At 40.4% G+C, this 14,059-nt stretch overlaps 2 pseudogenes; both read right to left on the bottom strand.

Moving 5' to 3' along the window:
- Positions 1–289: 289 nt before the first annotated feature.
- Positions 290–2,465, bottom strand: LOC126617256 (putative pentatricopeptide repeat-containing protein At1g12700, mitochondrial; annotated as a pseudogene).
- A 5,568-nt stretch (positions 2,466–8,033) lies between these two features.
- Positions 8,034–13,484, bottom strand: LOC126616387 (pentatricopeptide repeat-containing protein At1g12300, mitochondrial-like; annotated as a pseudogene).
- Positions 13,485–14,059: the final 575 nt, after the last annotated feature.

The raw sequence follows: 14,059 nt of genomic DNA on the forward strand, positions 1-14,059 counted from the left end.
GAAAGGGTTACTCTTTTGTGACAAAAAAGGTTACAAGCTTGAGTCATGTAAACAACCTCTTTGCAAAACAAAAGCCTGCGTACGATAGACATTTTCACCCCCGGACAAAGTAGGGAGCCTTGTTAGCTTGAGGTCACCCTTTAATTCTCGATATGCACCTCCACTAACATGAGTGTAATAAAAATAAAATTAAAAAAAATAAAAAAAATAGCAGGGGGTCTGTAATTTTCTTAAGCTACAATGTATGCATAGTATTATAATGCATTTATGGGATTGAAAGGTGCAACACTTTCAAAATTAACAATAATCATTAGAAGGATCTGTTTCAACTTTACAAGATAGAAATTAACTTCACTACGATCTGTCTATCAATGGCAACAAAGCAAGATCTACTTTATCTTTAGACAACAAATCAATTATCAATTCCGTCGACGCATATGCAGAAAAAACCCTTCCCCACCATTTGTTGAATAAGTCCCATCGCTTCTGATAGCTCATTGTTATTGAAAATGCCTCGGATGATTATGTTATAGGTCCAACCATTTGGAGAACAACCTTTCTCTTCCATTTCTTTAAGTAATTTTACCGCTTCGTTTGTTAGCCCTCTGTTGCAAAATCCACCAATCATTATGTTATATGTCCTGGTATTAGGTTGAAGACCTCTTGATGATAAACTGCGAAAGAGATCCCTTGCAAATTCAACTTTCCCACCAATGCACAATCCTCCAATTAGAATAGCGTAAATCACAATATTTGGCTCTAACTTCTTACTCTCCATATCTCTTAACAATTGTATTGCCTCGGGAAATTGTTGGTTTTTACACAGGCCACCCAATAAAACAGCATAGGTTTGAACATCTGGAAAATGGCCGCAAGCTTGCATCTGAGAGGACAACTTTTGTGCATCTTGTGTTCTCCCTACTTTGCAAAAACCGTCCATGAGAGTGGTGTAAATAACGACATTTGGAATGACTCTGATACTAGAAATTTCCTCAAAAAGCAACACCGCCTCATCTATCCTTCTATGCTTACAATAGCCATTTATCAATATGTTGTAACTATAAGCATCAACAATGGATCCCTTGCTAAGCATTAGTTCCAAAACCTTTTTTGCCTCATTCATTTCCCCTCGCAAGCAATAACCATCCATGAGCGAATTATAAGTAACTGTGTCAGGCTCAATACCTCTTTGAGTCATCAATTCGACAATGCTTTTTGCTTCCCCAACCAAGCCCTCTTTACAAAGGCTGTCTACCAAGACATTGAAGGTGTGCAGAGTTGGAAATATGCCTTTGCTCACCATTTCATTAAACAATCTCGTAGCTTCTTTCGACCCCCATAATTTGCATACTCCATGAATCAAAGAAGTATATGTAATGACATCGGGGTCAATACCTTTACTCATCATTTCAGAGAAGAGGTTCATCGCATCAACAAGCATAGTGTCCTTACAAAGACTGTCGATGATCGTGTTGTAGACAACTATGGCTTGCAACCTGCTTCTTCCATCTTCTTAAGCAATTGGATAGATCCAGTGTTGTTACCTTTCATGCAAAGGCCCTTTATTAGTGTGCCGAAAGTAACCACATTGGGCTTACAAGTACCACTCTCCATCATTTTATTCAGAATTCCAACAGCATCGGCCTCTCTATTCTGAAGAAGGAACCCGTGGATTAGAGTGTTGAAGAATTTTCCCAAGACGGACAAACCAAACCCGATTTGGTTCAAATGAGAAAAGCAATTAATGATAATGTTTAGAGTGTAAGCATTAGGACCAATTCCCAACAGGCCCATTTGATCATTCAACACGATGACTGTTGCATAATGTTTCAATTTGGCGACTTGAGTCAAGACTTGAATCGGATAACGGACGACAGAGGACGCATTTGAAGCATTTCGTCGAACACATGGAGTGCATCCTCAAGATTATTGAGTTTCACACACCAATGCAATTGGGTGCTTTTAGATTTGGTTGGTTAAGAAGGTCGAGCGTGAAACGGAGCCAAGTAACAGTTGGGCAATAGAAAAAGAGTTGAGTTGTGAACTAGACAAGACACAGGCGGCATACCTCTCCCTCTCAGTCTGCTGCCGATGCCGAGATCGACCTTGAAAGAAGTCGAAGCAGCCATTGTCGTCGCCCGCATCATGTTCAGCATCTGGGCTAATCAGTAAGAAGATGACCAATTGATTGTGTTTATCGAACCCTTTTTCCGGTGATGTTCCGTTATTTTTATTTTTTGAATTTTTTTTTCTTTCAATGGTTGGGAGTGAGGAAAGTCGTATTATATAAGATACGCTCTTATCTGACAACAAATTTGTTTGAAGAGATTTCAATGTGAAAAGTGCAAAACTTTACCAAATGGCTTTCCGCATTGAGTTTCACCGCGTCAATCAGTCAGCTACTTCCGCTTATCAATTTTGTGTGAACACAGAAGGTAATATCGTAATTTAGAGTTAGCAAAACCTTGATTAGGCCATGTCCAATCAAACAGAGAATTTTTAGCGTGTTGTTTATGAAGTCCGGTACTAAGTGTGTTACGAATGTTTTAAATGTTTTTGATTTTCACAATTATTAAATCTTTTATGTTTGATCTTAACCATTTATTTTTCATATCACTGCTATGCACCATTAAATACAATGTGAAATTAAAGAGAAATTCTAATGTTCTAAACCCTCTAAATTAAAGAGAAATTCTAACGTCCGGATTCGACATAGGTCCACATTTGGTCTCATCTCCCTCTCACACATCATACCACACTCAATCCAGGTTAGGGGTGGGCAAACGGGTACTAGACCTGTGGGGCGGGTCGGAAAATTGTAAAACACAAAATGGGTGGGGTGGGGCGGGTTCAAGAAATTAAGGGGAGGGGTGGGTCCAAAAGTCCCAAGAAACAGGGCCCCGGCCGGACCTGTTTCTCCCATTCCCATTCAGTTTATCTGGCGTGGTACTACACACAACAAACTCCCAAAACATATGACTCCCCAAACCTCTCCTCCTTGTTCTTTTATGTTTATCCCCATTTGTCTCTGATGCAGAAAGACCGAGCTTCTGTTGGCGCCTTTTAACCCCTCTGATTCCTCCAAACAAACGTCGAATTCCAATCCCATTTGATCCAATACAGTTTAATTGGACTACTGTGAAAACCTAGATGAAGCGCTACAGGAATGGCGAAATTTGGGACTTTGAGCACCAAATGCCAGCGTCCGTCGACGCCGGAGATGTTATATTGGGTGTGGACAGCAGAACCACCTCCACCATTTGCATTTGCATGCCGACTTTGCCCGTTTGGAAAGAATGTCATCCACCATCAGACCCTCTTCTTCTCCATCCCAAAAGACCCACGATCCCCAAACTCCATTAAGGACAAGAAAATTGGAGCACAAAAATTTGGGATCGTGGTTTCCTGTGCTACTGCTGAATAAATATAGTTTTTTTTTTCCCAAAAATAAAAAGGACCTGTGGACCCGACCTGTATCGGGCCGGGTTAGGTCAGGTTCCTATATTAAAATATGTTGTACCCGCCCTGGCCCGTTTCTTTTAAACTCGGGTCCAGTCCGGTCCGTTCAAAATTGGGTTTGGCCCTGCCCGTGCCTAGCCCTACTCTAGATGAGGTAAGCAAGACCCTCTCCTAATTAGGAAGAAAGAAGATAAAAAAAAAATAAGGACTTGGATTGTCTGCCCTCCCATTTCGGTGCCCTCCTCGTGCTCTCCTGTTTGTGTGGTCACGGTTAAGCCACGTCAACATTTTATATTATTATTTCTTTTTGTTTTATTATTTTTATAAAAAACAATATAAAATGTTGACGTGGCTTAACCGTGACCACACAAAATAGGAGGGCACGGGGAGGGCACCGAAATGGGAGGGCAGACAATCCAGGTCCAAAAAATAAACCCAACCTTTTGCTCCTCCTGATTGGAGTGGACCCAATCATTCTGATGGTGTGGAGCGTCCTAGTCCGCTTACAAGTGGAATCTCTCTGCTCCCGGCCAAAGCTGAATATCTTTTCAGTTGTTCTTCCAAATCGGTAGCTCAAGACCTTTGGTCTCTATCCCGACCCGATGAAAAAAATGGGACCACTTGTTATTGACTAGTTGAGAATGATTTTAAAGCTGAATTTCAATTCTCTTCTCTCTCAAAAGAACCACCACTTGAATCGCTCTTGAGATTCCCCATCGTTAGAGAGAAACAAACAAATTAGACAAAAAGGGTACACTTTTTCAGGTAATGAAACCGTGATCACATTACCAGAAATAACATAACTCAATTCGATGGGAAAAAGAGGATAGGACCACGATAAGGTCCTGTGATTATCATAATAGTTTCGAGCTCTCATCCATCTCCTAAATATATTAAAATTTTTAAAAAAAATTGTGATTGAGATGCATCCCACTATAGTCAATCTCCACGCTCGATATGCAGTCAATATATAATCGACCATATATCATCTTCTTCCTTCCTGCCCCTAAGCACTTGTGCCACTTTGTGAAGAAGTCTTTATCTACGGATAACAAAGTACTTATATGGCGCTTCTACCTATGACAGGATCAATAATCCATTGCTTGTTATAGCGCAAAACTCAGATTTGGAGTGCTTTGTGTACACCATGTTGTAAACTGTGCATTGGATTTCAAATCATCAAGATAAAAAGAAAAAAGAAAAAATAGTACAGAAACATCCCAGAATTTTTCATCCAAACAAACGTCATTTGGATGAAATCCAGCAGCATTTGCAGGATAACAAGAACATCATTCGGATGAATTCCAGCAGCATTTGCGGGATAACATGGGGCTTCCTCATGTGCATGTTCCATAAATTCTTGATCTCGTTGTCAGTTTTTCTAGCCAACAAAAGGATACAGCATCAGATCCAGAAGCTAGTTTTTTATACAAGAAATTTATAAAACAAAAAGAGTAAAAGATCTATTGCGGGAATACAGGCAATAAAGACAGTGTTATCACGTAAATCAGTTATTTGGCAAACACATTCAAGCTATGAGTAACAAAACTACTATAAAATAGAAAATGAAAAAGAAAAAGCAGACTAAAAGAAGCAAAAAAAAGGTTGTGGAAGCACAAAACCTTCCTCTAGGCGAAGGCATTTATCAATATGCTTGCTGAAGCAAACTAGGTCCATCCTCCCATAAATGTGGGACTCATTCTCATGCGGCGAATTTTCAAGCCTAACACGTGGACAACACAACAGGGTGATGTGGAGCGCCTAACACATGGACAACACAACATGGTGACGTGGAGCGCCTAACACATGGACAACACAACCGTGGAGTGCGTGTTGCCATTTGGCTTTACACATGGGACACATGGGATGACCTTCTGGTAAATGGGTCGTCGTCTAGGTGGTCAAGGATGGCGTGGATGATCTTGTCGGTGAAGATATCGAATGGGTGTGCAAAGTAAATAACACAGTGTGTAAAGTTTGTGTTTCTGTGTGGGTTTTGCAAATTCAAGGTGGAGTGTGGTGAGGTCTCACGGTGGTGAGATGAAAAAATGAAAGAGAATCGACATAGCTTTTTTTATCGATTCCCACAGACGGCGCCAAATTTTGATGCACAAAACCGAAGGTCTTAGAACAACGTAAATCCGACCGTGAATCTGCATGAAATGTAAATAACACAAGATGTATCGTGGTTCACCCCAATGTTTGGGCTACGTCCACACTGATTATTGTATTTCTCTGAAAGGATTGTGAGGGAGAGAACCTTTGTAATGTGAGAGGGGATGTGAAAGGGTGAAGGGCTTCAGGCCTAGGAGTTGGCCTCCTCTAATTGTGAGGGTGATGAGTCCTTTTATAGAATAAGAGCTCCTTATTTATTACATAATTACATTTAAGTCCCCCGAGTATTTGCACGAGATCTAAATACGAAGGCCCTAAGTATGGTATAAACAAACTTGAAACTGAAATACAGGATTTAGATGCTAGCTTATTTAGTATTTTGAATGCAGGATGGCCCAATCTTTGATGCCAAGTATCATGTGAAGCTTTACCATATGTTGCAAATGCCTATTGATTTCCAGCAATAGGAGATGTATGAAATAGGTAGAATCCAGCTCTCACATGACCTTTAAAGAGCGTTTTCTCCGAAGAAAGATCCTTCATAATGAAGTGAAAATGATACAAATGAATAGAACACCAATTATCAAGTATGAATTGGTTTACAGAAATCAAATCTTACTTAAGATAAGGAACATGCAAGACATTGATCAAAACAATGAGAGGCAATATTAAGTGTAGATAATCCAGAATTAAGCATAGGCACACATTTGCCATCAACAATATAAACTTGCTCATCCCATTGTATGCCTCATGGTTTTGTAGATTGTTGTAGGAATTAGTCATGTGAAAACTAGCACTAAAATCAAGAAGCCATGTAGAAGTAGTGGTTGCATTGTGTGCAGTTTGAGAATTCTTAGTACTAAAAGTTAGATTCATGAGTTGAGGGCACTCTGCAGCTTCATGATCCATTCAGTGACAAATTTGGCAAGAGATATTTCTGGTAGAATTGTTATATTGAGAACGAGAGCCACGGTTGTACCAAGATTACCCTGATTGCCTCGATTAAACATTTGATTACCCTGAAAGCCTTGATTATACCTTTGATTTCCACGATTGTTATCATTCCTAGGGTTGGATAAATTGCCACGATGTTGAGGACCATAGGAATTAAAGTTGGATCCACTATGAGTAAAGAATGCATGAGAACCTGAATCACCAGTCGGTGTTAGCAGAAGGCCAACAGAAGAATGGAAGGCTTGAATTGATGCAACGAAGAGGTTTTCTTATGAATAGTTAATTGAAGCTCTTTGCTTAAAAGAAAGCCATGAAGTTCATCAATGGTAGTGGAACCAAGCCAAAATTGGATTGCATCAATAAAATATTCATACTCAAAGGGCACACCATGTAAAATCATAGATATCAACTAAAAGTCTTCAATCGGAGCTTCAGCATTTGCAAGTGCATTAGAAATTTCTTCAATTTGTTGAACACAGATTGCAGTCGTAGAATCACCATTCGTGATGTTACAAAGACGAGAACGAAGTTTATGAATGCGCGATTGCGATGCAGTCGCGAGTAATGATTCCAATTTTGACCATAGCTCATGAGTCGAATTGACTACAGCAGTGTATGGAATGAGAGAATTCGAGAGTGTAGAACTAATCTAAATCAAGATGTTCTGATCATTCTCAGAGATACCATAATAGGAAAGTTATAGTTTCATTTCATGACAGAATAAGATTACATATTTGGTGTATATATACTAGTGACTAACTCAATTGCGCTAACAACTAATTACATATTCATCTAACTAATCACTAGTTAATTACAAAAATGTTATAACAACCTTAGAACAAACTCAATTGTTTACAATTTTACCCTTATTAGAAAGGTCATGGGTGCTCCTTTATGACCCTTGAGTTGTGGAAACAACCTATTTGCAAAGCAAAGCAAAGGTAATGCTACGTACGATAGACGTTCTCTCCACACCAGACCCTCGCACATTGTTGGTTTAGGGTCGCTCTTTTATTCTCGCTATGTACCTCCACTAACATTGATTGTAATTAAAAAAAAAAACAGGGGGTCAGTCATTTTCTTTAGCTCTAATGTATGCGTAGTGTTATAATCAGAAGAGAGACTCTATAGACGATTTAGCTGAGATCATAGAATAACCCGTAAAAAACTTATTCCAGAGAAGGTCACACACCAATATTTATTCCCAAATCAGCATCCTTGGCATCCATAGAGTGACTTGAAGAACACTACCTCAATATTTTTATTTCTCCTTCAACATTCAAGACTCAGCTCAAATACCATGCTACTCGAATAGATTTCACAATCTCATATTAGTAACATATAAATTTCTCTATCAGATGATGCATTGAAAGGTGAAACTTTTTAAAATTAACTGTCAACATTTGACGGATCTGTTTCAACTTTCCAAGATAGAAATTAATTTCATTACGGTCTTCCTATCAATGGTAAAAAAAACAGGATCTATTTTATCTTTAGACATCAAATCAATTATCAATTCGGCAGTTGATGCATCTGCAGAAAAACCTTTCTCTACCATTTGTTGAATAAGTTCCATCACTTCTGATGACTCATTGTTATGGAAAAGACCTCGGATGATTATATTATAGGTCCAACCATCTAGAGAACAACCTTTCTCTTCCATTTTCTTTAAGTAACTTTTCCGCTTCACTTGTTAGCCCTCCATTACAAAATCCACCAAGCATTATGTTACACATCCTGGTATCCGGTTGAAGACCTCTTGATGATAAACCGCGAAAGAGATTCCTTGCATATTCAACTTAACCACCAAGGAACAAGCCTTCGATGAGACTATTGTAACTCCAAATATCTGGATCCAACTTTTTACCTACAATCTCACGAAATAGTTTGAATGCCATTAGGAGTTCTTGCATCTAAGTGAACAACTTTTGTGCATCTTGTATTCTCCCTACTTTGCAAAAACCGTCCATGGGAGTGTTAGAAGCAACGACATCCTAAACGACTGCCCTACGAGACATTTCCTTAAAAATCATTACTGCCTCATTATCCTTTTATGCTTACAATAGCCATTTATGATTATGTTGTAACCATAAGCATCAACTGTGTAGTCCTTGCTGAGCATTAGTCCAAAACCTTTTTTCGCCTCACCCATTTCTCCTCTCAAGCAATAACCCTCACAAGAGAATTATAAGTAACTATGTCAGGGATGATATCTCTTTCAGTCAACATTTCGAACATACTTTTTGCTTCCCTGACCAAACCCTCTTTACAACGGGTGTCTATCAAGACATTGAAGGTGTGCAGATTCGGAAATATACCTTTGCTCACCATTTCATTAAACAACCTGTTTATACCATATTTAGGGTCTCGTATTTAGATCTCGCACAAATGCTCGAGGAACTTAAATGTAATTATGTAATAAAGAAAGGGGCAAATATGTAATAAGTGAGAAGTCCTTATTCTATAAAATGACCCCTCACCCTCACAATTGGGAGATGCCATTTCGGAGGCCAATTCCTAGGCCATCTCACCCCCTCTCAAAGCGCCCACTCTCATAGCTCTCTCTCCCTCAAATAAATACATAATCAGTGTGGACGTAGCCCCAACCTTGGGGTGAACCACGATACATCTTGTGTTATTTACATTACTTGCAGATCCACGGTCAGATTTACGTTGTTCCAAGACCTTCCGATTTTGTGCAACATTTGGCACCGTCTGTGGGAAACGACACAAAAAATCATGTCGGTTCTCTTTCATTTTTTTCCAACCACCATGGATCTGTAGAAACCCAAACCCAGAGCATAAACATCACAACGCTTTTAATAAGATACCTCATCCCAGCCAATCAAATGACTCCCCTCTTTCCTCTATGTCACGGGAAACCTCACTAAACGCGTGACAAAAGAGAGAGAGAGAGAGAAAGAGAGAGAGGTCAGGCGAAAAAGAGTGGTGGGTTTAGCCCATATGCAGGTTCAGATGCAGGATGAAAAGTGATTGCCGAAGGCTGCAAGGAAAGATACAGGAAGCCCTTGAAAATGACTAATACGATGTCGCAGAAGCAGCAGCATCACCACCTGCAGCAAAGATGGTTAAAGCCATCTAAATCCATGAACATGGTGGTCCTGAGGTGTTGAAATGGGAAGATGTGGAAGTAAGAGAGCCGAATGAGGGCGAGATTCGCGTCAAGAAGAAAGCCATCATGATTAATTTCACTGATGTGTACTACCGCAAGGGCTTTTATAAGGCTGCTACACTTCCTTACACCCTAGGTGTTGAGGCTTGTGGAGTCGTGATAGCTGTGGGACCAGATCTAATGGGCAAGCAAGTTGGAGATCTTGTAACCTATGCTGGTCAACAAATGGGCTCAGATGCGGAAAAGCAGATCCTTCCTACAAACAGAGCTATGCATGTTCCTCCTTCCATTTATCCTAAAGTTGCAGCCTCCCTCATGCTTAAGGGTACGACAACTCAGTTTCTACTTCGTCGATGTTTCAAGTCTCCGGTGGCAACGCCTCCCTATCACCTCCTACGTCGTCTGTGATTCCAACCCAGGACGAGTTAAAGAAAATCGCCGCCTACAAGGCCGTCGGGTTTGTTGAGTCCGACATGGTCATCGATCTTGGCACCGGCTCTACCACTACAGAAGTAGAATCCCAAGCCCCAAGCTCCGGATCTCGGAAACACGAACCGAATACCACCCTATTTGCCATCAAAGACTTCGCCTCTCTCTCCTCCGCTCTTCTCATTCTCCCAATCCCCAGGGAAGGTTTAGGGTTTTCTGCACAACCTGAAGGCTTTCGAAAATGGCTTCCGCGTAAATCAACGCCCTCTCTACTAGAAAATCTCCGCCACCATCCACGAGATCCGCTAAAACAAACAGACCGTTAAGCAAGGTATATCGCAGATTGTTCTGGAAGCACAGAAATCGATCGGTTGGTACCACGACAAGTCGGATTTGGGTGCCCGTTACGATAGGGCCGCAAAGAATGTCTGGTTGGCCACGACCCGAAGGCTGCTGCTCTACCAGGACCCAGGAAGATCTCGATTGGATTTGGGGGAGCTGATAAGTGCTGATGACCGAAGAATACAATCAATCCCAGCTTAAACGACGTAGCTTTCGGATCATACAATCAATCCCAAGTTGATTTTCAGATGGACCCATATCATGGAGCTGAGGTTCAATGTCGTGGTGGACAGAGAAAGCTGATGAAAGAAGATAAGAATTTTTTATCTGACGAATTAATATGTTGACCACCAACTCAAAAAGAAAGAAACACCATTATCAAAAAACAGGCAAAAGCAATCATCCACTAGCAGTGGCACGGGCACCACCAACGGGTCCTCCATGAACTCCAACCATGCACTCACCTGTTATATATATTATCTCCACTGTAATTATCTGCTGCAACTATGCCAAGCTTGCATGTGCCCATATCCGAACAACACTCTTGCTTTCCTGCTTCAAGGAGCATCTTCTTTACATGGTGGTAGCCATGTGAAATCACTTTCTGAATGCCCAGAGGATATGTCTACTTGAGCAAAGAAACGCAGTGGGAAAAAGAAAGCAAAAGCAATGAGTAAACACCCCACCAGAATGATGTGATTTACTTTTCTTATTTTTATGACGCATTTTTCCTATCTTTCGAAGATATATGTATAAACCCCATCAGAGGGTTAAAAAAAAAAAAAAAAAAAAAGCCCAAAATAATGGGCTACAATGTCATGGGCGAAGGCCCATATGCCCAAAAAACCCAGGCCCTCTATTACCACCAACCAGGTGATCAAAAGTACGCCCAGTACTCCACAATTATTCGGCAACTTGCTGCTATTACCACCAACCAGGTGATGAAATGTACAAACCGTACTCTAAAATCATTTGGCAACTAGCCATTCATGCCACCAACCAGGTGATGAAATGTACAACTCGTACTCTAATATCATTTAGCAACTAGCCATTCATGCCACCAACCAGGTGATGAAATGTACAACCTGTACTCTCCTTCATTCCACCAACCATGTGATCAAAAGTACGCTCAGTACTCCAAATTATACATGAGCATTACTCATGTCATTCATACATAAACATTCATGAGCATCACTCATGACAATCATACATAAACATTCATGACCATCATTCATGTCAACATTCATGAACATCACTCATGTTAACATTCATGAGCATCACTCATGACAACATCCATGAGCATCACTCATGTCAATCAACATAAACATTCATGAGCATTACTCATGTCAATCAGCTTCAAAAGCTTCATTTACAGAGCTCTAGCTTCAAAAGCGTCATTTACAGAGCTTTAGCTTCAAAAGCGTCATTTACAGAGCTTTAGATTTAAAGTTTCACTTGTAAAGCTTCACCTACAAAGCTTCAGTGCAGGGTATACAAATACCGCCTCCGAACAACCGCCACTTCCGCCCATACATGGATTCAATTTGAAGTCTCCAGCCAACATACTCTATTGACCGAAGACTTTGGGGACTACATTATGTACCATATATTGGGCCTTAACTGGGCCTCATAAAAAATACTTGGGGAACTCTAGCCCATCATTCATGTATTGAGGAGCGAGCCCTTATTCTATAAAAAGGGACTCCCTCACCACCATTAGAGAGCATTAACTCTAGCCTATATTTATGTATTGAGGAGCGAGCCCTTATTCTATAAAAGGGACTCCCTCACTTTCATTAGAGAGCAACACCGCCAGATGAGCAACCGCCTCGCCGCGAGCATCACTCCTAACCCATCACTTATGTATTGAGAAGCAAGCCCTTATTCTATAAAAATGACTCCCTCACCTTCATTAAAGAGCAATGCCGCCAGCTGAGCAACCGCCTCGCAGCGAGCATAACTCCTAGTTCATCACTTATGTATTGAGGAGCGAGCCCTTATTCTATAAAATGGACTCCCTCACCACCATTAGAAAGCATCGCCGCCTACTGAGCAACCGCCTCGCCGCGAGCATCAACTCTAGCCCATTATCTATGTACTGAGGAGCAAGCCCTTATTCTATAAAAGGGACTCCCTCACTTTCATTAGAGAACACTCATGAAAAATACTTGGGGGACTTAGCCCATCACTTATGTATTGAGGAGCGAGCCCTTATTTTATAAAAGGGACTCCCTCACCTTTGTTAAAGAGCATCGCCGCCAGCTGAGCAACCGCCTCGCCGCGAGCATCACTCATAACCCATCATTCATGTGTTGAGGAGTGATCCCTTATTCTATAAAAGGGACTCCCTACGCCACAAAGCCGGGCCAACCAAGGCAACATAAGCCACTAGCCGAGCAGCCGAGCAGCGTGTGCTACTTCTAGTTGAGCATCATTTCAGATTGAGCACTGCCTCATATCGAGCTTCAGTTCAAGACAGCATCTAGTTACTTCGGCCCACACATGGACTGAATTTCAAGTCTCCAGCCAAAAGACTCTCTTGACTGAAGACTTGGGGAACTACTGTTTATACCATATTTAGGGCCTCGTATTTAGATCTCGTACAAATACTCGAGGAACTTAAATGTAATTATGTAATAAAGGAAGGGGCAAATATGTAATAAGTGAGGAGTCCTTATTCTATAAAAGGACTCTTCACCCTCACAATTGGGGAAGGCCATTTCGAAGGCCAATTCATAGGCCCTTTCACCCCCTCTCAAAGCGCCCACTCTCAGAGCTCTTTCTCCCTCAAATAAATACATAATCAATGTGGACGTAGCCCAAACCTTGGGGTGAACCACGATACATCTTGTGTTATTTACATTACTTGCAGATCCACGATTAAATTTACATTGTTCCAAGACCTCCGGTTTTGTGTATCAACACAACCCCTTAGCTTTTTTCGACTCCCCTAATTTGGATACTCCATGATCAAAGAATTATAGGTAACGATATCAGGGTCAATACTTTTACTCATCATTTAAGAGAAAATGTTCATTGCATTAACAATCATACTATCTTTCCAAAAGATTGTCGATGATCGTGCTATAGGAAACAATGATAGGCTTGCAACTTACCTCTTCCTTCCACTTAAGCAATTGAATAGCTCCATTGTTATGCTCAAGTAAGCAATAATTAACCACCATACGGTGGCCCAACGAACCGAGAGAGTTTGAGACTAGTATTTCACATAGCTCACCTTGAATTCGATTCATGACGCTACTATGGAGAGATTTTTCAATGTGATCATACACCACATGTCATTATACAAATAGTACAATATATTTGTTCAAAAGTTAATAATTTAAAAAATAAAATTTCTCACCACTTACATAAAAACACGTAATATACCACTCATATTTCCATCACGAAGAATAATTTCTCGCTACAATGAGTTTCCTTTTAGAAAGAAAAAAAAAACAATTAACTTGCACAATAGTAAATTGGTAGTTGAAATCTTCCCCTCCCTATTGTATCCTAAATTAAAACTCCTTACGTATACAATATCGCTTATATTATATTGAAAGAAAAAAAAAACATTACTGTACTCTTTAATGGTTAAAAGATACGTATAAAGAAAAAACAAAT

This window comes from Malus sylvestris, chromosome 3 (assembly GCF_916048215.2).
Source record: "Malus sylvestris chromosome 3, drMalSylv7.2, whole genome shotgun sequence".
Taxonomy (NCBI): domain Eukaryota; kingdom Viridiplantae; phylum Streptophyta; class Magnoliopsida; order Rosales; family Rosaceae; genus Malus; species Malus sylvestris.